Below are 21,537 nucleotides of genomic sequence, written 5' to 3' on the forward strand. Positions count from 1 at the left end.
CACCTGCTTTAAATGACTTTGTACAAAAGGATTTTCTAGATATCAGAATCACCTTTAGTGAAAGTACATTAATCTTATAATAATTTAATGATGTTTATAGGATCTAAGAAAGGAAAAAAATATGTACTGATGGGGTGAAGTTCATATGAAAGGAAGTGTAATATGTAAACTGTAAACACACTTAAATTTATCTTGATTTAAAATTCAATAATTTTTATAGGCAAAAATAGCGAACAGTTTGGTTGGAAAAATATACAAAATACTAATCATGTTAAACCATAAGTAGTGTCAACATCATTAACAAAATGCAGCAACACAGACTATAAAAAATATTATTAGTTACAATTATATAGTACATCAAGAATGTTTTATTTTCACTGGAAGAGAAGTAACTGAAATTATCATAGTTTCATTAACACGCCTACATTTCCATAGTAGGTTTTTTTATATATACAGTATCAGAAACAGAAAAATGTATATTTACACATAATTTTTATTTGCTTGAATCAAACTGTTCAAATATTTTACACGTCTGTTTACTAGAAAAAGTCATTCTATAAAAAAACATACATCTATCATTCATTTATGGTGCCAAAAATATGCAAGCAATTTTAAGCGAAAAAAAAATCGATTTAATTTTAAAAATCATGGTTTTTATCCACCCTTATCCTGAATAATACATTTGTAATAATAATTATTATATGTGAGACTTGCGTAGTGATGCAAAGAACTCTTCAGACTTTATAACCTGTATAGTATGACTGGCGCAAATATCCATTGTGCTGAGGCACTCATTACAACTTCGCCCTAAAAATTTTACTACTGCTTTGTTTAAGATTGATTAAGTTTCCCTTAGAGAGGCGCATTCGAAATTGTTTGTGTGAAACATCATTATCCCTTTTTATTTATTTTTTTCGTTTACCATGATCGTCCCAATCTTCCAGACAGACTCAACCGTATTATGCAACCATGGCATGAGTACATACAGAGCACATTTATTTAAAGCTTCGAAGGGTAACGTCAGGATACTAAAAATGCCCAAACGCGTCCTCTATTCGGAGAGGCTGCAGAGGCAAGGCGCTTGTTTGTTTCTCGAAAACAGGTGCGCAAACTGGGCAGCTTATGAGGATCTATTTTAGGAGAGAATGACTTTGGATAGGGAGCAAACCGTTCCAGAACCTGCCTCGGGAATATTTTTTTGAAGGAGGATGACTTACCGCATGCCCTTTCGGCATGACGATGTGCCGAGACGGGAGTTGATGACAGACGGTTTTGGAAACTTCTGAATAAAGGTTTACTTCTGTGCCAAGTAGATGGAGAAAAGAAGATTATTCGTACGCTCCTAAAGAAGACCGATTATGCAGTTGTTCTTTTAGAAATGCTTATATGTGTAGATGCTGGAATACCTACATGCATACGCCGGCCTCCATGGTGGAATGGTTGACACAGCGCCCTAGGGCGTCAGGAGTCCGGGTTCGGATCCTGGACTGGGCTTGCGTGTTTTTTTCTTTGTGGCTGTCCCTTTATCAATTTCATCATATCATCACCCATCCTCATCTTCATGATTAGTCAAAAGCGACACAAAATTAAATTAACGAATTGACGAACCCGACGCCAGACGTTTCGGGTTAGACTCCCGACCTGGGGATGGGCTTTCTTTGTGAGTGTCCCTTCATCACATCATCACTCATCCTACTGTTTGCGACTAGCCAAAAGTTGCAGAAAAACTAAGTGAAATAAACCAAATCAGTCAGTCCATCATTTGATCGTTCATCCTCGTCGTTGCAATTTGAGGAAAATACAAATTCAATTATAATTATTCATTGTATCAAGGTTCAGAGCTGAAATACAGCAGTAGGCAATTTCGGTACATTTAGCAGTGCACGAACCTTAAGATGATATCCATTTCGTCATTGGACATGGCGTCAAACCGAAGAGAGAATACAATTCGATGTAGTCCGCGACACTCATTTACCCATATGGTTGTTTCCCGTGCCATCTTGATAATGCCGCTTAACACCAGAAAAATCTGCCTCATGACAACCGTCAGACACGGACGCTGTTTACCTTTATGTTTGAAAAGAGCTGCCAACTTCTCCGCTCACGAAATCTCGTCGAGTCTCTTGGCATTGCTGAATCACCCAATGGGAGAGCTTTCTTTCCTGGCTAGCAACCTTTTCCAAGATTGCAGGAACTTTTTTTCATGTGTTTATAGTCCTAAATTAGTCTTCACAGAATCAAGCCAATCTTCGTTATAAATCCCTAGAATTTCTGCGTCTGGAAATAAACCATCCCGTAATTCAGTTGTCGGTTTCGAAAAGAGATTGCTAAGTCGTATTAATTAAATCAAAGTCAAGCAAATAGATTGCGTTTGGGTTCGAATCGGGCCCTTCATGTTACCACAGATGTTACTTTGTGTTGTTCTTTACATGGCTACCTACCTAGCCCCCGAAGTACGAAAAGTACTTTTATTGTATCTTTACATATTCTTTTTAGACATTATTCTTCTTTCCTCAATTTTTGGATCCATGTCTTTTATTATCTCCTCTAGTTTCTTTAGTTTTCTTTTTATTTGGATGTTTTACGTCGCTCTTCTTCCTATTTTATCTATTTGCGGCGATGATGATGAACTCTGATTAGATTGTATAGGGTTTTCCAATAAGAACGATATGATTTTACAATGAAATAAAATAAAAATCTATTTGAGATACAACCAAACTTTTTATATTATCTTGAATCTTAGTTTATTACATTGTGTTTTGAATAACACGAGTGAATTCGATGAATCCAATTTTCGATGACTTTGTGCAAAAACTCGAGCCTAATGTCACGATGTTCAGTCTTAATGCATCAAGGGTTCGTGATCTGTTTGCATAGAAGAGACTAGATATTTCAAATAATCCCACAAAAAGCAATCTAAAGGAGTTAAACCACAACTTCTTGGAGGCCAACTAACAGTTGCATTTCTTGAAATTATCCTTTCACCAAGCTGTGCTTGCAATACGTCGGTAGTGATTGTTCGAACCACGTGTCCTCGAGATCAATTTCATGTAAATTTGGGACACAAAAATCTGTTAACATCAATCGGTACCGCTCACCAGTCACTGTAACTGCATCCCCTACCTCGTTTTCTAAAAAAAAAAAAAAAAAAAAAGGTCCGATGATGCCACCATGCCATAAACCATACAATACAGTGACCTTTTGTGGATGTAAGAGCTTCTCGAGAATCTCTTGTGGATTGTTTTCACACCAAAAACGACAATTTTGTTTGTTAACATATCCATTTAACCAGAAATGAGCTTCATCTGAGAAGATAATATTTTGCCCAAAATTATGATCCGTTTCAAGTTCAATAGAACGTCTATTTTTTTTTTTTTTTTTTTTTAATAATAATAACCAAACGTTCTTGAAGTGTGTATTTAGCCATGATGAATTGTCACAGTATGCTAAGCACAAATGACAACTAGTGACAGTTATAACGTTTGAAGCATAGTTGCCAGTTCATTTTAAAATCATATCATTCTTATTGGAAAACCCTTTATAAGCTGGGTGTTATTTTTGAAGAACCCTTCATCAATTTGTGGTGAAAGACAACCAACTGTCAACCTCTCTTCCAGATAGTACACCATGAATTATAGGCTCCAGGTTAACGGTAACGAGCTGCTAGCATCTGAACCCACAGCTAGTATAGTCAGATTACGATCAAAACATCTCCAGCTTCCTGTGTGAGTCCAGCAAGCGACCCTACCAACAGTGTAGAGCGGGAGAGTTAGCGATAGGTGCTGGGTTGAGATGACGTCAGCGGCTCGCTTCTTGATTGGAGGCTTCGAACCTTTTGACTCGCACCGAAGCTACAAATGCAGAACACCCAGAGATGTTACGAAAGTAATCTCACTCTAATATCCTCTGTGAAGTTCGTGTTGTCTTCTGTCCGGCAAGCTTGTGTTTGTCGTTTCATTTTAATCTTATAATCTTTCATCCTCATCTTCGCGATCACCCAAACGTGCAGAAAAGTCAATTCAATAAATCTTCATCAGTTGCATCTAATCATCACTCTCGTCATTGCAATTAGCCAAATGTGTCAGAAAATCGCCGCTAAATGTCAGAAATACCTTGAATCTACGTTGGAGCTGTTGCTGTAACAGATGGCTTACATGTGCTTATCGTGAACGTTATACAGGCCCGCCCATTTTTGCTGGTGTCGGTGTCTGTACAGACTTGCTTGAATTGGTTTACAGACTGCAACGTCCTTGTGTACACATGGCAAAGGGAAAATCGGAATTAAACAAAGGATTACGATCTGATGTTACGTTCCATTCCTCTTCCCGTATGCATTGTAATTGAAGTTGATTGTTTCTTACGAAATACCGCCGCACTTGAACGCTTTCGTAATAGCACGAACTTGGCCCTATTTCAAAGTCTATTTTTTTTTTTTTTTTTTTTTTTTTTTTTTTTTTTTTTTTTTTTTTTTGTAAGTTCACCTAATGCTCAGATGTCTAATCGGGACTGGGCCTACAATTGAAAGTGAGTTACGATGCTTTCACCGTAACCCGGGACCATAAACCCATTTTATTTCTACATTCATTCATCAGCGTCACCACAGTCAACTTTATTAATATAGAACGTGTAATCAAAGTGTGCCATTATTCGCGTCCCATTGCTTGAACATTGCAGACTACTTTAAAACTTACGCCCAAAACCGATTCCCATAAATTGGATACAAAGCATTATTTTCGTGAGGCTTCTAACTGAACAATGTAACTATTCGACGTAAAACTGGACAATGGTAAGAAGAAATGCAGTGTTGTCACTGAACAACCATTTGAGTTAACTTAAAATGTTTACCTTATGAAATTGTTTACTATATGTGTGTGTGATAGTTCAGAATTATACACAGTACCCAGCAAACTTAGTTATACATTTATTTATATTGTGAATCGTTGCATACTACGGGAAATTATCTCTGTAACCAAATTTTCTACATAATGGTTGGTTTTGTCACGTATTTTGATTTTTAGTTTTTGAAATTTCCTTGTACACCCAACGGCAAAATAAATGGTAGGTATGCGAATTGTCCATCACCATTTTCCTCCATTCTGTTTTCCACAATATGATGATCGTGAATTGATATAGAATCGTCAATAAGCAGAGGAAAACATCTGCTTTGCACGAACAGAATTCATTTTTTTAAAACAACACAGGATGTAGAATAGAAAATAATGCAATTAGTGATGGACAATTTGTCTACTGTTAGCTGTACAGTACATGCCTTTTAGCGGAGTGGTTAGCACAGTCAGAGGTTCGAATCCCAGCAGAGCATGGGTGTTCTTTTTTAGTGTCCCTTCACCAATTTCATATCATCACTCATCCTCATCTTCGCGATTAGCCGAAAGTGGCAGAAAAGCCAAGTAAAATAACAAAATCCGTCAACCAATCAGAGCATATGTCGTTTCGAGTTGAATCAAATACAGCCTCAACAGCGCTGTTAAAAAAGACGAAACCTAGATAGAAATCCCTCCTAATACCATTTGATGGATGTGCAAAATCACAAGCGTTACAGCTCCTGAATCGGGCGTTCAGTGTGCCCTTTAGTCACGGGCAGTTCTCTTCATCGCAGGGGGAAAAAAAATGGCGCGGCAAATTCCATGTTTTCACCCTTCCAGAACCTATCAAGGCTCTTTTCTTCTCTCAAAATGCCAGCGCCGAGTGGAAGCAGATGCTGGTCGGAAGAGCTTGTTCGGAGCCATCGAAGCGGAAAGTGCGAAAGAGTAAGATTAGCTCGATGGATCAAGGGAGCTGTTTTCCCGTCGGCTTCCTGTGACGTCACAGTTCTTCGTTCCCTGGCTGCCAGTCACGTACGATCAGGATGCACTCCGGAGGAGGAGTGGTATTTAATGATGCTTGAAGATGGATTCCTAATTGGCCATTTCTGTATCGATGCTTGTCGTCCAACAATGTACAAGGTGTCCCAATTAAAACAAGATAAACCCTATTTTGGTAAAAATGGCCCATGTCATCATGGAAAACCCAACAAGTATATACTGAATTCTTTCAATAAATATGATGAGCTATTTTCCTGTGCTGATACGAATTTTTATAACTCCAAATGCAATATTTTCCCCAAGAAATAAATTGAAATTGGGGATTATTTTTAGTAGAACACCCTGTATACTTTAGTGTAATTATTAGAATCCATAACTATCGAACAAACCTGAAAACTGGGAAAGGAGGGGAAGTTTAAGCTACATCGTGATTATGATCATTCTCAGGCCTGGATTTAGCTGAGGTCCTAAGATACAAATGGGACCTCCACTGGAAAGGAGACATTTCTCGGAAGAAGTCCACAAAAAGTTTTAAAAAAAGGTCAAATTGAGCATCAAATAACCATCTGGTCTAACAATTGCAATTAGCGACACCTTAAATTGGCATAAAACATATTTAATTATTGCAAATAAAATGTGATCCCATGAAACTTACGATTGGATATCTCCCTTCCCCTTTAGTTCTGTCACTGTACGCTCACAGAATCATGTTCTTTGCAGTGAGTGCAGATTCTAGAACCGTCGTTAACTAAGATGGCTGTTGAGCGTTCAACAAGCGCATTGTCGTCAAACATTCGCTGGATGCTAATTGCTGGTTTATGTAGGCTGTTGAGCATAAAGAAGAATGGGTTGTGTCTGACTCTCCACCAATCCACCCCCGTAGCAGCTCGGTGGCTTAGTGCACTCTCGATCTCGCTACCGAAATTCCTGTATTCGAGTCCCGGCCTGGGCATGGATGTTGTTAGCAGAAAAAGCAACGCTAAATAACAAAAATACACTCAAATACAAAATAAGAAGAGGCGAAAACAGGAGTTCTTGTGCAAGCTGGACAGAATTGCGCTGGTGCCACATATAGGAAAAGCAAAGCGAGAGGGGGACAAGAGTCGCTGGTTCCCGCACGCTGTGTGGCAACGTTAAACTGGCTGCGTTGCCTGGTTCGAGCGTCAGACCGACCTATCTCCGGGACACTTTCGAGTCCGATACAGAGCTGGTGATCGTGTGAATTGAAAGTTCGTTGCAGGCATGGAGTCCCATATCTACAACAGTTTTCTTAAACCTCCAACACGGAGCTGTACTCCGACGTGGCAACCGCGCGAACTTCTTCCACCCGACTATACTGAATGCAACTCCAACTGGCGGCTGGCCTTGAAGGATAATTCTGGCCGTTTCTGTCCCCAAATCATTTCTGGGGCGTGTGGCCCGATGTGTGTCAACAAACTCAGTTGCGAAGTAAAAACTGAAGGGATCACACCATCTATGATCACACATCGCACTCCCGAAGCAACGTTGCCAAGCGTACTTCTGTTCTTGCCAGTTGTCTTTATATGACTGTGTGTCCGCCTGCATTCCGACCTGTGGCCCTTCCGGAAACGTCATCGTGCAGAACCACGTGTGCAGTTGAACTCGCTGATTTCAGGTGCTGATCGAGAGAAACTCTTTCTCGCTTTACAACACGTTTGGCAACATGTGGTGGACCCAACACTCATTTGTTTCGTCCCGCGAACAACGTTCGGTACCTTGTGACTCGAAAATGCCCGATCTTGGTCGAAGAAAATTCATCTGATCGTTGATTCGCTGTTTCCCCATCCACCAGTTGGAGTGGCTTTCAGTATAATTTCATGGCCGTGCGTTTAGTGTGGTCGCAGCGTTACGAAGACATTAGGACGATAGCCTGCAAAGCTGTGCGGTGCAGCAGACCAGTAAAATGATAACATCTGAACTTGAGGGACCGTCCTTTGGGACACATCTCTTGGAGATAAGATCACGTGATTGCAAATTGTGGGTCGCTTACGAATGACGTAAGATATCTTTCGAAGAGGCACAATGAATATTGCCTCCTCTGATAGCATCTAATGAGTTCCTGCCTTCTGCTGGAAGGACAGGCCAAGAATCAACAGGGGCCACTCCTCGATGCTAAATGCTTTCTATCATAAGCGCGAGGGTCAGTCGAAAGATAACCTCAACCTTGGAAACAGCAGCAAAATAAAAACTTTCCAACACTGGATCAGCCGTCTTGTTTGTAGTGTACAGAAGTGCTTCTCCGCTTGCTTGTGTATGGCGTGTGATTATAATTCTGTGGATGTTGGTGTTGTGTGTACTTAAGGATAAGTTTTTCTGAAGGTAGGTGCCACGCGGTCGCACGGAATTACTATAATGTGTACGTTTCCATTGTCATGACTTGAGCAACTATGGTAAGGGCCGTGAGAAACAATACATACTTTTGTAACTTGAAAGCACGCAACTTCATTTTTCCGGCCTCCGAACCGCAATACTGGTGCCAGGGGTAGTATAGCCGGCTCGGTGCGGCTTCGAAGGTTCCGGGCTCGAAAACCGACGTTTGTTCTTTCCATTTACATCATCGCGAGTAACCTAAAGGAGGCAGAAAAGCGACGTTAAATAACCAAATTGCAAATCCAAATACGGGCATAGTGATACTGAAAAGCATAAAAAACATGCTATGCTTTAGTCAATATCACAGGCATACCTGCCAACCTCCGTAGTTAGCACAGCGGGCTACGACGCAAGGAGTTCGAATCCCGGCCTGGGCATGAGTGCTCTTAATGAGTGTCAAATCATCACTCATTCTCATCTTTGCAAATTAGCTGAAAGTGGCGGGAGAGGGAACTAGAGGAGATTCTACAGCTATAATGAACATTTTGAGTACAATTTTGAAATGAGAAATTGGGCCCAACAATACCTTCAGGAAAATCAGTAAGGAGAGTTTCTTTCATAATCCAGTCCTTCGGTGTGCTCACGATCTTGACCACAGACATGCGTTTGCAGTGTGGTTAACCATACGCGTGACCTGACTGGGACAAGCGGGTCACTTGCCCATCCCAAGCTTTTCAGGTTTATTAAAATTTACAAGTTAAAGGTACTTTTGTTAATCTCCAGCGATATGAAAAACGAACTAATAAAGAATATTTTAAATTTTATGATTTTGCAAATGTAACAATTAAATATTTTTATGGGGTTGAAAACTTTCGATTTTGCCCCCCAAAGGTAAGCCTTAAGTTCGATTCTGCCCTCACCCCAAACGCTAAATCTCAGGTTGAATCCCCCCAAAGTTAGGCCCATGTAAGTAACGTTTTCGCTTTGTAGTCAAGGTTTCCCAGGTTTGATCACCGGTGGACAACATATCAATGTTTGCGAAATCACTTAAAAATGCAGATTCAGTCCCTGTTGGCCTATTCGTGCCAAAATTGAATTTGAAACATGTGTCCTGTCGTTAAGACCGACATGATTGTTTCAGTCGTGAAGGCAGAACTCATCCTGGATCATTTTTACCCCCTTCCCTCCACGACCCACTCCTTCGTTATTATTAGGTGTGTCGGTCCGTTGACTCCTCGGTGCCTTCCTTTTGGAAGCGAAATGGTGCGGAGCCGCATTTGTGGGGGGCGAGATGTGTGTGTGGCAACTCCTAGAGGTCGCCGCTCCCAGACGAGGACCAATGACCGACCGCTGTCGGTTCCAGAGAGATGAAAGTGGAAGCAGAAACTGATTCGAAGCAGCTGTGGGGACTTCCTGGATTCGTTTGGCGTCCGTAACAAGGTCGGAGGACTTATTTTTTTGCATACCGGGTACCATCGAGATGAAGTGGCAGTTTCTCTCCCAGGAACAGGGGGATACCTAAGGCACTGAATCAAACTATAGATCCACCAACCTTTCTGAAACCTCGGAAAATATGCGAACTACAGGCTTCCCCGTAACTTAGCCTAGCGACACTAGCGCCACTGCTCCCACGCCAGAGTTTCTGTCAAATGTCTTGGTGGATCTATAGCTAGGCATATAGCTGTTTTAAAACCAAAAGTGTCGATTAATTTCAGCACTACTGTGCAATGTGATTCCACCGGGTATCGCACCGGAATCCCTTGATTACAAGGCGATGACGTTACCACTATGTCATCGGGATGACTTCGGCCTCCTCGATTGGGTAGTGGTAACGTTATCGCCTTGTAATCAAGGAACCCTGGGTTCGATACCCGGAGGAGGCACAGAGGTTCGGATCCCACTTTAAACTGTAAGCCCAGTCCCAATTTGTCCATCCGTGCATAAAGTGGACTTAAAACAACAATTCAATTCAATTCATCTAATCCTGACTCTAATGAACACACAGGCTGGTTGGGTTCACAACGGTTCTTTCTTTGAATCTCGTCTGGAAAACATCATCCCAAAACAGAAAGATATAGAGACTCTGGCCCCGCAAAGAGCTGGTATCGAGCGTCGCTGTCTCCCACGTTGTATATAAATGCAGCGTTACTATTGCAGATCAAGTATCAGGCTACATCTTAATTTCAGCGAAAAAAACAGGAGGCTCCACCAGGACTCGAACCAGAGTCTCTGGAATACCGCGCCATTGCTGTACCGACTGAGCTACCGAGCGGGCCCTGATTTTGAGCTCTTCCTGTTTTAAATGCATGGAATTCTCTCTCTGTGTGCCAAACATTAAGGTAATTTCCATCTCTAGGCACCGTCGACTTTAGCAGATCCCGTTGCTGTAGCGCTGACAGTCAATACTGAACTGTTAAAACAGCATGAGCTAAAAATCAAGCGAAACCACGCCTCGCTCGGTAGCTCAGTTGGTAAAGAAATGACACGGTATGCCAGAGACCCGGGTTTGAGTCCTGGTAGAGCCTGCATTTTTCGCTGAAACTGTAAGCGGCACATCTGTTTGAGCCAAACAGTTGGGTAAGTATCAGGCTTTCATCTCCTCAGCCGTGAGGTTGCTTTTTTTTTTTTTCCAGTATAAAAATTTACGTGTTCTCTGTCTCGTCTCGGTTTGCAAATGGGTGCCTCGATATCGTCTCGTTTTCGGCACAAGTCTCGAAATGAATACAAAAATTTAAAAAGAGCCCTATAAGACATACTCAACCCTGCATGTAATCTGTTTTTGGATAAACTGACAGCAACTAATTTGGTACCAGTATGTCTGGATATAGTGAAGCAATTTCGGTTAAGATGAATTGTTCACATACTTTGTATTCTTCACTCCTTAACAGCGAGTCTCGGTCTCGTCTCGGGTTTGATAGGAATGCCTCGTTACCGTCCCTATTTTATTTTTAAACTGGGTCCTTGGTGCTATCCCTGACGGGTCATATGGTTCAGTGAGGTGATCACTTCAACGTAGGGCAAGCGGACAGGACAGTTAAAAAGGAACTGTCCAGCAATAACCCTTTGAAAGCAGGCAAAACTATATTTACGTTTAGATATGGACGTAGGAAATGGGTAGTGACAATTTCGTACCGATAAGAGGCTTAGTTTTGCAATAAGCATTAAACTGGCAACAGATTTCATCACAGGAGTATAAAGTTAGGGGAGGAGTCAGTTTTGAAACTTGATGCGCGCAGTCTGAAAATAAACGCGATGCACTGTCGCTCTAAGGTGGGACTGGTTAGAGTGTCCCGTTGTTGAAATCTAAAAGGACTTGTATCAGCTATCACCAATAGATGTTGAAAGTCTCGAATTCTGAGCGTGTGGACCTCTGCCAAGTCGTCACACAAACATCGTCTCATCTTGTGTTTCACGCAGATTCCGTACTTCCCTCTTTTTGGGAAGGAGGAGACAAGAGCTCTTGTTTGAGCAGCTTTGAATGGAGGTACACGAGTTTATTTGGCTTTCTGCTCTTGTTTGATCACTCCAAGTAGGCATCTCTGGCTTTGAAGAATAGGAATGCTACAAAACCGCCGATCTCTGTGGCAGAGTGGTTAGCACAGCGCGCTACAACGCCAGGAATTCCGGGTTCGAATTCAGGTCTAGGCATTGGTGTCCTTTGTGAGTATCCTTTCAGCAATTTCATCATATTTTAACTCATTCTGATCATCGCGATTAGTCAAAAGTGGCAAAAAAAAGTAGTAAAAATCAAGCAATCGAAGATACTAAAACGAAACGAGGCTTTCGCATAGAGATCATTAAGACAAACAACTTAACGTTTTTCTCTTCGACGCTACGAGCCCCTGTGAGTAATTTCATTCGAAATATGTATAACTACGAACACAGCAGTGGCTCACAACGGATTGATTTTTCAATTACTATGAACAAAAATTATACGATTTAATTTTTCTTATTTAGCGTAGCTTTTCTGACACTTCTGGCGAATCGCGACGATGAAGATCAATGACGATATGATGAAACACCCACGCCTATGCTGAGATTCGAACCCGAGACCCCTGTTATCGTAGCGCGCTGTGGTAACCACTCCGCCACGGAGGTCTGCTTACAACTTATCTATAAATAATTCAGTTTGGAATATCTGAAAAAGACGCATAGTAAAGCTAATTTGGTTTATTGGTATTTACGTGTAAACTCTCGGAACGGGACGAGACTACTTGTGTCTCGATTTGTCCGTCTCGTTCTCGTCTCAATTTTTGAAAGTTGGTGTATATCTCGGTGCCATCCCTGTTAAAGAAGAATAAAGTGAAATCGAATGACGTGAATATTGTAACAGTTGATTCGTATGCATTCCGACGCTATTCTGCTATTCTCCTCAGAAATGGAAGAAAGTGCAGCGTGCCAGTTGACACAGGAAGTCAAGGTTGTTTATTTAACTAGAATCCTGATTTCCGCCACGGTTTTGCACCATTGCTCTGCGGTTTGGGCGTCTGGAACAGCTCTACGAGCCAGCATCTCGCTTCATTGTCGCTATGCGGTGCTTGCTTGGTTTTTTTCGTTCTTTATTTCAGGGAACAAAGCACAATTTCCACTTGAGGACATGCCTATTCCATTAAGTCACGTACAGAGATTTATGCGCAACGTTAACCCTAAACACAAGGCAAAGTGCGAGCAATTTCTGAGCGCTCCAGTGGCGGGCCCAAAAAAAGGGTCATCACGATATACTCGAAAGAAAATAATTATCGCGGACGAGAATACATTTCACTGAAAAAGTAAGAAGACTGGAAACACGCTGATGTAGCAATTGGCACCGTCTGAAAAATAACATTGCATCGCGTATCTCCTGTTGATTTCTACCATTACCGGGCTTGTCTGCCAAAAAGAAATATACATTATAGGAGCTTTAGGGTGTGTTCTCATGATTGCATTGTTTTTCTTCTGACTGTACACAGTCCACCCCATCACTATTTTGCCTAGGGGAAATACAAGCAAATAATATTTACAACCAATATATGATATTCATTAAAAAAAAAAAATTCAGGGCACTACTGAGGGCTATAATCATAGCCACCATTACAATACGCACCTAGTTTAATATTTTTTTCTTTCTAGTCCACTTTATTCTAGTGTTGGGCGATATATCGTCTAGACGATATATCATTACGATATTTTGGCGTTATTATATATCGTGTAGGCGATATATCGTCACGATATTTGGCGATATAGGTATATCGTGTCGGCGATATATCGTCACGATTTTTGGCGATATATATATCGTGTCGGCGATATATCGTCACGATATTTGGCGATATAGGTATATCGTGTCGGCGATATATCGTCACGATATTTGGCGATATATATCGTATCGGCAATATATCGTGGAGATATTTGGCGATATATATCGTATCGGCAATATATCGTGGAGATATTTGGCGATATAGGTATATCGTGTCGGCGATATATCGTCACGATATTTGGCAATATAGGTATATCGTGTCGGCGATATATCGTCACGATATTTGGCGATATATATCGTGTAGGCGATATATCGTCACTATATATGGCGATATTTCGTCACAATATTTGACGATATATATCGTGTCGGCGATATATCGTCACGATATTTGGCGATATGTATCGTGTAGGCGATATGTCGTCACGATATTTGGCGATATGTATAGTGTCGGCGATATATCGTCACGATATTTGGCGATATATATCGTGAAGGCGATATATCGTCACGATATTTGGCGATATATATCGTCTGTGACGATATTTTCTATACGATATATCGCAATATCAAATTTCCGGATCGGATCGGGACTGGGCCTATATTTTAAGGTGGAATTCGAACCACATGTGTCTGCAGCGGGTATCGAACTCGGAATCCCGTCATTACAAGGCGACGACATTATTTCTGCGCAAGTAGCGACCCCAGAGGGCGCGATCAACAAACAAATGCGAGGGAACGGGATTTCGTGGAGGGGGAAATAGGAACTGCAGTTCCCAGCCTTTGTAGCAGCATGTACTGATTCGTTCCGCCCACTCGGTTTCTCCCCTTTATGCGCCGCCTTGCTCCAGAGATTCCCAAGATAGAGTATAAGTATCGATGGTTCGTCACTTATTGTGTAGTGGTGTAAAGGGCGATATTTTCTGAATGCACCCAAATGTCAACCTCTCTTCCACGTAATACACCCTGAGCTGCATTTTGCTGACCAACAAGGCTCGGACGTTTACACCCACAGCCAGCATTGTTCTATGGGTACTTATTGTTGAATTGTTCTTTTAGTCCGGTTTATGCACGGAAAGGCTAATCGGGACTGGACCTACAGTTTAAAGTGGAATCCGAAGCACTATGCCATGTGTCTCCACCAGGTATCGAACCCGGTTACAAGGCGACGACGTTACCACTAGGCCCTATGGGTACTTGTGTTTGTGCTGTCCTTATTCATTAATTTCATCTTATCACCGCTCATCCTCATGCTTGTGAGTAGCCAAAAGTGGCAGGAAATTTAGGTAAAACCAAATCGGTCACTCACTCAATCGTATTTGTGATTTATGTTGAACTTTTCAACATAAATTCCAAATGGATTGAGATCATGCCTTTAACAACGTCGACATACGGATGTTGCTCTCGCTACGACGACAGGGGTCCCGGGTTCGAATCCTGCCTTGGGCATGGATGTTTGTGAGTGTCCATTCATCATATCATCACTCATCCCCATCTTCGCAAATTAGTCAAAAAGTGGCACAAAAGGGGAAGTAAAATAAAGCATATCAATCAACAAGCATACAGATATTGCGTATTGACTGTGCTTTTAGAACAATTCAGCCATCTTGGCATGGCGATTTTTCATAAGATTTCCACCGAGAACTGTCATCCAGCTGGGAATTTGCGTATCATAAACACGGAAACGCACAAATCAACGGAAGCGTTGAGAGTTCTTTCACGTCCGACCGTGCGGTCGGTTGCTAAAACTTCCTTGTTCGATAACTTTGAACTACTCCTCGTGTTCTGCCTCTTGGAAACATCGGAAATATCAGTTTTTCATATTCATTTCATAAGACTTTTGACTTTTCATTTCCATGTCGTGATCTACATTTTGCATCGTAATCGCATATGTTTGCATAGGGATTGGACGGTCATAGGGAAGATTAAAGGGTCTCACTTGTTCACTTGCATCCGGAATATTTACCTACTTATGCATTTTTTGTAGCTTTCTCTGCTTTCTGATCTTTTCCTTACTTTACTCTTTATTCGTGCCTACTTTCTCTCGACTTGATCATTTATTCTTTCTACTTTTCGCTTCCCCTTTTCTATCTGAATTACTTCTTTATCCTCTCTTGTTTCTTTATTTCACACCTTTTTCTTCTTATTTCTTTTCTCCTAGGCCTTTATCTCATTCTCTTTCGTCCTTTCATTCGCTTCTTTATGTCTCCCCCTCCCTCTCTCTACCTCTCCAACATCGGGTCTAGTGCGGGGCACATCCAGATGCTGTCACTGAAACTAAGTGCTAAGAACTCTTAACCTGGCGTTCTTAACCTACAATTCCGCTTAGTTCTAATACAGGGTGGCTACTCACCGGGAATTCCTTGAATTCCGGGAATTATGCGTGAATTCTACTTGAATTTTTCTCCGTAGACGTGAAAAATTACAACTTTTTCTAATCCAAATCCTATTCACATTTTATGCAAATAAAAATTATTTTCGTAAAATTTTCTTGCTCGCTTTGCTCGCAATTACTGCTTTCCTTAGTGTTATCAAGTTTATAACCATAGTTAGGGGGCGGTGGGAGTCGGCCCTGTGCGCCGAACTATCTAAATGAAAAATGTTGTAAAATTAATTGATTGATTTGTGGTTTTAAGTCCACTTTATGCACAGAAAGGCTAATCGGGACTGGACCTACAGTTTGAAGTGGGATCCGAACTACTGTGCCGTATGGGGAAAGAATAATTGAAATCGTTTGTTCGAACACAAATGCTTTAGCACCAACTTCTACCCCCTTTTTGCATAATTTACGAGGGTAATAACGTCTTTGATACTAATACTACTTCTACTACTACTACTAATAATAATAACAACAATGTTGGTCCCGGCGGGTTCGAATCCTGGCTTGGGCTGGATGTTTTTGACTGTCCATTCATCAATTTCATCATATCACTCATCCCCATCTTCACAAATTAGCCAAACGTGGCACAAGAAGCGAAGTAAAATAAAACAAATCAATAATAATAATAACAACAATAATGTTATAATATTATTATTAACATTATTATTATTAGTACGTTTATCCTGGCACTTTCTCCCCGCCCGCTCAGACAAAAATTCGTGGTTGCGCCTCTGATTGTAAATAGAAACTCCGCACCTTAAATTCAATATTTTAATTATATTACGTATACCGTTTAATTGAATTATAATTTTTGGATGTTGGAATCACACAGACCCTTTCAGTAGCGTACGCAGGATTTCATCAAGGGGGGTGTTATTTCTAAAACTTTTTTCCAAATTCATATTACCATTGTTTTATTATACTTTAATTAAATAATAATAATCACAATTAGTTAATAATACTTATAATTAATTAATTAGCTAAATTAATACCACTACTACTACTTTTAAGTAGTAGAGTTCTACATAAATATAGTATTTATGAAAACATTAAAACGAAATTACTTTCTAGTCATTCGATTTTTATCAAATCCTGGGAGCATTTTTTTGTTTCTTTGTTACGAAATAATTGTCTGATCAACCAGGTGAGACATTTCAAGGGTGAAGATCCATAAATACAAGAAAATATATTAAAATAAATTGAAATAATCAAAGTATGGAACTCATCCAAGGAGTGGCGGTGATCTGGTCGGTAGAGCGTCTGACAAGTGACAATCACGCGGGAGATCCGTATTCGATTCCCGAAATTGGTTGGAATTTTTCCGGCTTCTTCCCCAATAATTCACATCTGGATTGTCTCCCTGTTCTTACCAATAAAACATTTTACAATAGTTAAGCTTATTGTCGTTTGAATGATTGTCTAGTCAACAAGGTGACACATTTTAAAGAGAGACATTCAAATGTGCTGCGGTAAACAATACAATGGGAAGGCAAATTGGTGACTGTATTCTTGTCCGCCTAGCCTTTGTCTATACATTAGCCTCTTTTAACGTACCAACAACTTTATTTAGTTAATTCTCATTGTTCACACACAAAAATAAATACATGTTCGTTGAACACTGGCGTACGTAGAGGGGTGGCCGATAGTGTTCCAGCTCCTACCGAAATTTTGAGAAAATCAGAATTTTCAAATAAAAATCCGTTAAGAACTTTAAAAAATCAAAATGTGTAAATGCGAAACCGCTTTTAAAGTGAATCCCGATGACCATTTTTGTGTTTGAATACAATTTTAATAGACTGAAAAGCTCCAAAAATACGAAATATTTTATTCTGCATCCTGCCCTCCAAAACGAAGCCATGTGCTATCCACATTTACTATTCCAGCCCCTCCCAGAAAAAAAAATCCTGCGTACGGCAGTGTGTTGAACATTGTTGCGACTGAGATACAAAACAACTTTTATTCTCTTTTAAATCATAGTTACCCTAACCTAACCTCATAAACTCGTGTTTATTTTCAAGGCATCACTTTCAAAGACGCGTGTGTTTGGAATGCTGTGCTTTTCTCCATGCTGCATGGAAATAATAATTCAAATTATTATTATTATTATTATTTTTAGTAGTAGTAGAAGTAGTAATAGTAATATTATTGTCCCAGATCCTTGACTGTGAAAAATTGGCCATTTCATTTTTTCCACAGCATTTTTCATATTTCACAAGCTCAAGGGGGGGGGTGGGTTAAACCCCGTAACACCCCCCTTGCGTACGCCACTGGACCCTTTATATTATGAAGATATTTGTGTGTGGATGTTGAGAGGCGGTAATACGTCAGGTTGAAATAGAGATTACATCTGCTTGAATTTTTGGAAAGTTAGCCTTGAAAACCGGGAATTGTACTTGAATTTTATCATGGTCCTACAGTAGCTACTCTGTAATAATTCATATGTGGTTAGGTTAAGAGGGCAAGTTTTAGAGCTCTTAGTGTTTAGTTTTAGTGAATGTTAGCAGTTGGATGTGCATCGAACTAGACCCCTGCAACAGCCCTTTAAATCAGACATTTTGTAATTATATATTATTATTTTATCTTTGCATAATCCGTAAAGGACAAAGAAAATTCTGTTGTACAAAGTTTATTGAATATTGATATAATTTTGTATTTTTACTGGTTACTTTGGTGATTGTAGTTAAATGGTGAATACGTGGTAACAGTTCCATATGGGCACAACACCTGTTACTCGTTTATCTCGTCATTTTTAACATTCGTACTTACCTAGTCTGCTTTCCGAAACATTCTTCAAGGTGGTATGTTGCTTTTTTCACGAAAATAATTTCAATTTTTCACATTAAGAGTAATCATTGTTCTTCCTTTTTCCCCTTCCGTAACACGCAATGTGGCAGGCACAGCTTGAGTAGCGTTGTGGAATTCAGTGTTTCCAACCTTCGAAACCTAAAAATGCCCCACAAACCATTCACGCATAGCCCCAAAAACCATTCACACATAGCCCCAAAAACCATTCACGGTAAGGTTAGGTAAACATAGTTATAAAAAGTGTTAGTAGTGGAATTCAACATCAGAAAATCACGGCGTGGCTGGAAACACTGAAAGAGGGTTACGTCATCAAACGTGTGCAACATCCGGTTCACGTAGAGGATACATATATAAGCAACGGCAATTGTGCGTCGGAGATATATTTATCTTCAGAAATACATGAATTCCCGGTCGAATACATTCAACGATGAAAGAAAATACCTTCACGAACTTTGAAAATGCCACAGAAACTCATTTCCGTAAGTAGTTTCTTCTTGTGTCCATATGGAACTGTTATCGAATACGTTAATTTACATTTATTTAATATGAGAGTAATCATTAGCTAACAATCTGTCTGCACTGGGAAGAGTTGCGCCCCTCAGGTGGAGGCACATGGTGATTCGAATCTCATTTTAAACTGTAGGTTCAGTCCCGATTATCCTATCTGTGTATAAAATACAGGGTTGTTAAAGGTCCAGGAATTTTAAATAAATTCAATTCCGGTCCAGGAGAGAAAATCAGCAAGCGTAATATGCGTTGTGGACCGTAAGGAACCTTTTTATCTGTAAAGTATTTCAATTCGGTCCAGGAACCTTTTTTCCGGATCAATTTAATTACGGTCCAGGAACATTTTTTTAATGAAACAATACCCAACTTGGACCGAATTTAAATTGTGTGAGAAGAAAAGATTCCGGTCCTGTTTCGGTACCCAATAGATTCCATTAGGATTTATGCATTGCTGGACCCTTTAACAACCCTGATAAAATGTCCCTCGGTCTCTATTGCTTCTTTCATCTCTCTTCCGTTCTTTCTTCCTTAAAGAATTTCTTTCTCCTGATTACTCAAATGACGTCAATAGCACTGAAGGACACAACTTTTCGAAATTGACCCCTTTCGGAAAAGTGTTCCGAGGCTTCTTCCTTGCCTTGGTTTGTGTCCCCCTGCTCAGTAAAACGGAAAACATACGTTACCCGGTATTGAGCGTGTACTAGAAACTTATCATAGAAAGTCCCTTGTGTTCTCTCGCAAGATTCTGCCAATTGAGATTCTCTTATCGCGTTACGTAAAAGATGTGACGCAGGTTGTTTAACTGGCGCGACTGTGAGCTTAGGTGTAAATTATGTCAGCCAACGTCAATCCCCTGTGCGATCTGCTAGCTGAAACTTGCAAGCAAGTTGCAACAAAGAACTGCGTTGGATAGCTTTCGTGATGTTCATCCTGGCATCGTTTTCGAAAGACTTGAAGAAATAGGGCTGAAGGAAACAAACTCTGACCGGTCACGAAAGTATTGGCAGAAACAAATCGTTCAGAAGTCGCATAAGGGGGGTTAGAAATAGAGAATCGTCACAGTGAATAGAAATTGTCTATAATGATCCTCATTTTGTGCGAGTGTGTGTGTGTTAAGCCTTACTTTTTAATAACGCGATTTAGGAAGGAGGGGGGTGTCCTTGCCAGGATTTTGTTACCAACATGGCGACCATCTCGAATCCCGCCTCTTTCATTTTTTTACAGTAGAAATGTGTCCATGCGACACTCTTATGCTGCTGAAACCCTAATATTTCTAGTGGGTCGTAAGAGTAGAAATAATACCTGTAAAACAAATATGTATAGGAACCCAAAGCCAGTACAATTCTCTGTGAGGCTCGTGTTGTGTCCTGCGCATGTGTGTTGGTGATTTTCCTTTCACTAATTTCATTAAATAATCGCCTTTCATAACCGTTTTCTTGATTGGCCAGAAGAAAAGCAAATAAAAACATACGCGAAAAGAAAACGAAATATATTTTACAAAAGTGTCAGCACCACCAAATATGAACAATGAACATTTTTAATGTCTGAATTCACCGCCTCCTAGAGGACACAGTGATAACGTCGTCGCCTTGTGATCAAGGGGTTCCGGGTACACTACCTGGTGGAGGCACATAGTGGTTCGGATTCCATTTTAGCGGAGTGAATATCACAACGCGCTACGGCTCCAGAGGTCCAAGGTTCGAATCCAAGTCTGCGCATGTGTGTTCTTGGCAAGTGTCCCTTCAATTTCATCATACATCATTCATCATCACGATTTCCCAGAAGTCTTCCATCATCACGATCTCCCAGAAGTGGGAGAAAAGAGCGCAGTTGGAGCCCCGACAGTGAATCGAACCTGGAATTGCTCGCGCCAAAGACAAGAGTTTACGTATCCGACCTTCATAATTACTTACATATACGAGCTTCCGGTAGCAGCACAGTTAACGCTATGATCTTGTAATGATGAAGTCTCAAGTTCGATTCGTGGAAAGGCCACTTTGGAAAATTCCGGAACCTAATTTTTTAAACTCTAGCTATAATCTAGGTTGGCCCCTGAGCGTTAGTGGTCTTAAACTTGCCAAACCTACGCTTTTTTCTTGTTCTCATATAATTGTAAATACAGTAAAACCTCGTTAATCCGGAGCCCGATAAGCCGGACTTCACTTAATCCGGACAGGCCAAAGAAAATAAAAATAAAGCAGAATGCAAGGTTATAAATGTGGCTAGAAGTCAACAAGAGAACTTCCCAAAGAAAAGGCAGTCAACCACTGATGAAATTCTGTTTCCGGCAGACTTTGTACTGTACTGTATAGTGTATTTAGGCCTATGCCCTTTAAATACACCATAATAAACGTGTTTTGTTGCTATAAACGGAGTTTTAATGCACTTTCTACTGTTCTTTTAGGTTATTTCAGTTAATCCGAACTTTCGTCAAACCCGTCAACTTATCCCTCCATTAGTCCGGA

The 21,537-nt window shown here is 40.5% G+C and overlaps 1 protein-coding gene across 4 annotated transcripts in view; it reads left to right on the plus strand.

Annotated features, from left to right (window-relative positions):
• The window catches only part of plx (PTB_TBC1D1_like and TBC domain-containing protein plx), a 182,008-nt gene that overhangs the window by 53,020 nt on the left and 107,451 nt on the right, over positions 1-21,537 (plus strand). Inside the window, exon 1 of one of the 4 annotated variants that reach the window (XM_083120935.1) lies at positions 8,027-8,162. The exons of the other annotated variants lie outside the window; for them this stretch is intronic. The gene's annotated coding sequence lies outside the window, so the exon portion shown is untranslated. Of the gene's footprint in view, positions 1-8,026; positions 8,163-21,537 lie in introns of those variants that run through there. 4 annotated transcript variants of the gene reach the window in all.

This window comes from Lepisma saccharinum, chromosome 4, assembly GCF_977018435.1.
Source record: "Lepisma saccharinum chromosome 4, izLepSacc3.1, whole genome shotgun sequence".
Classification (NCBI taxonomy): domain Eukaryota; kingdom Metazoa; phylum Arthropoda; class Insecta; order Zygentoma; family Lepismatidae; genus Lepisma; species Lepisma saccharinum.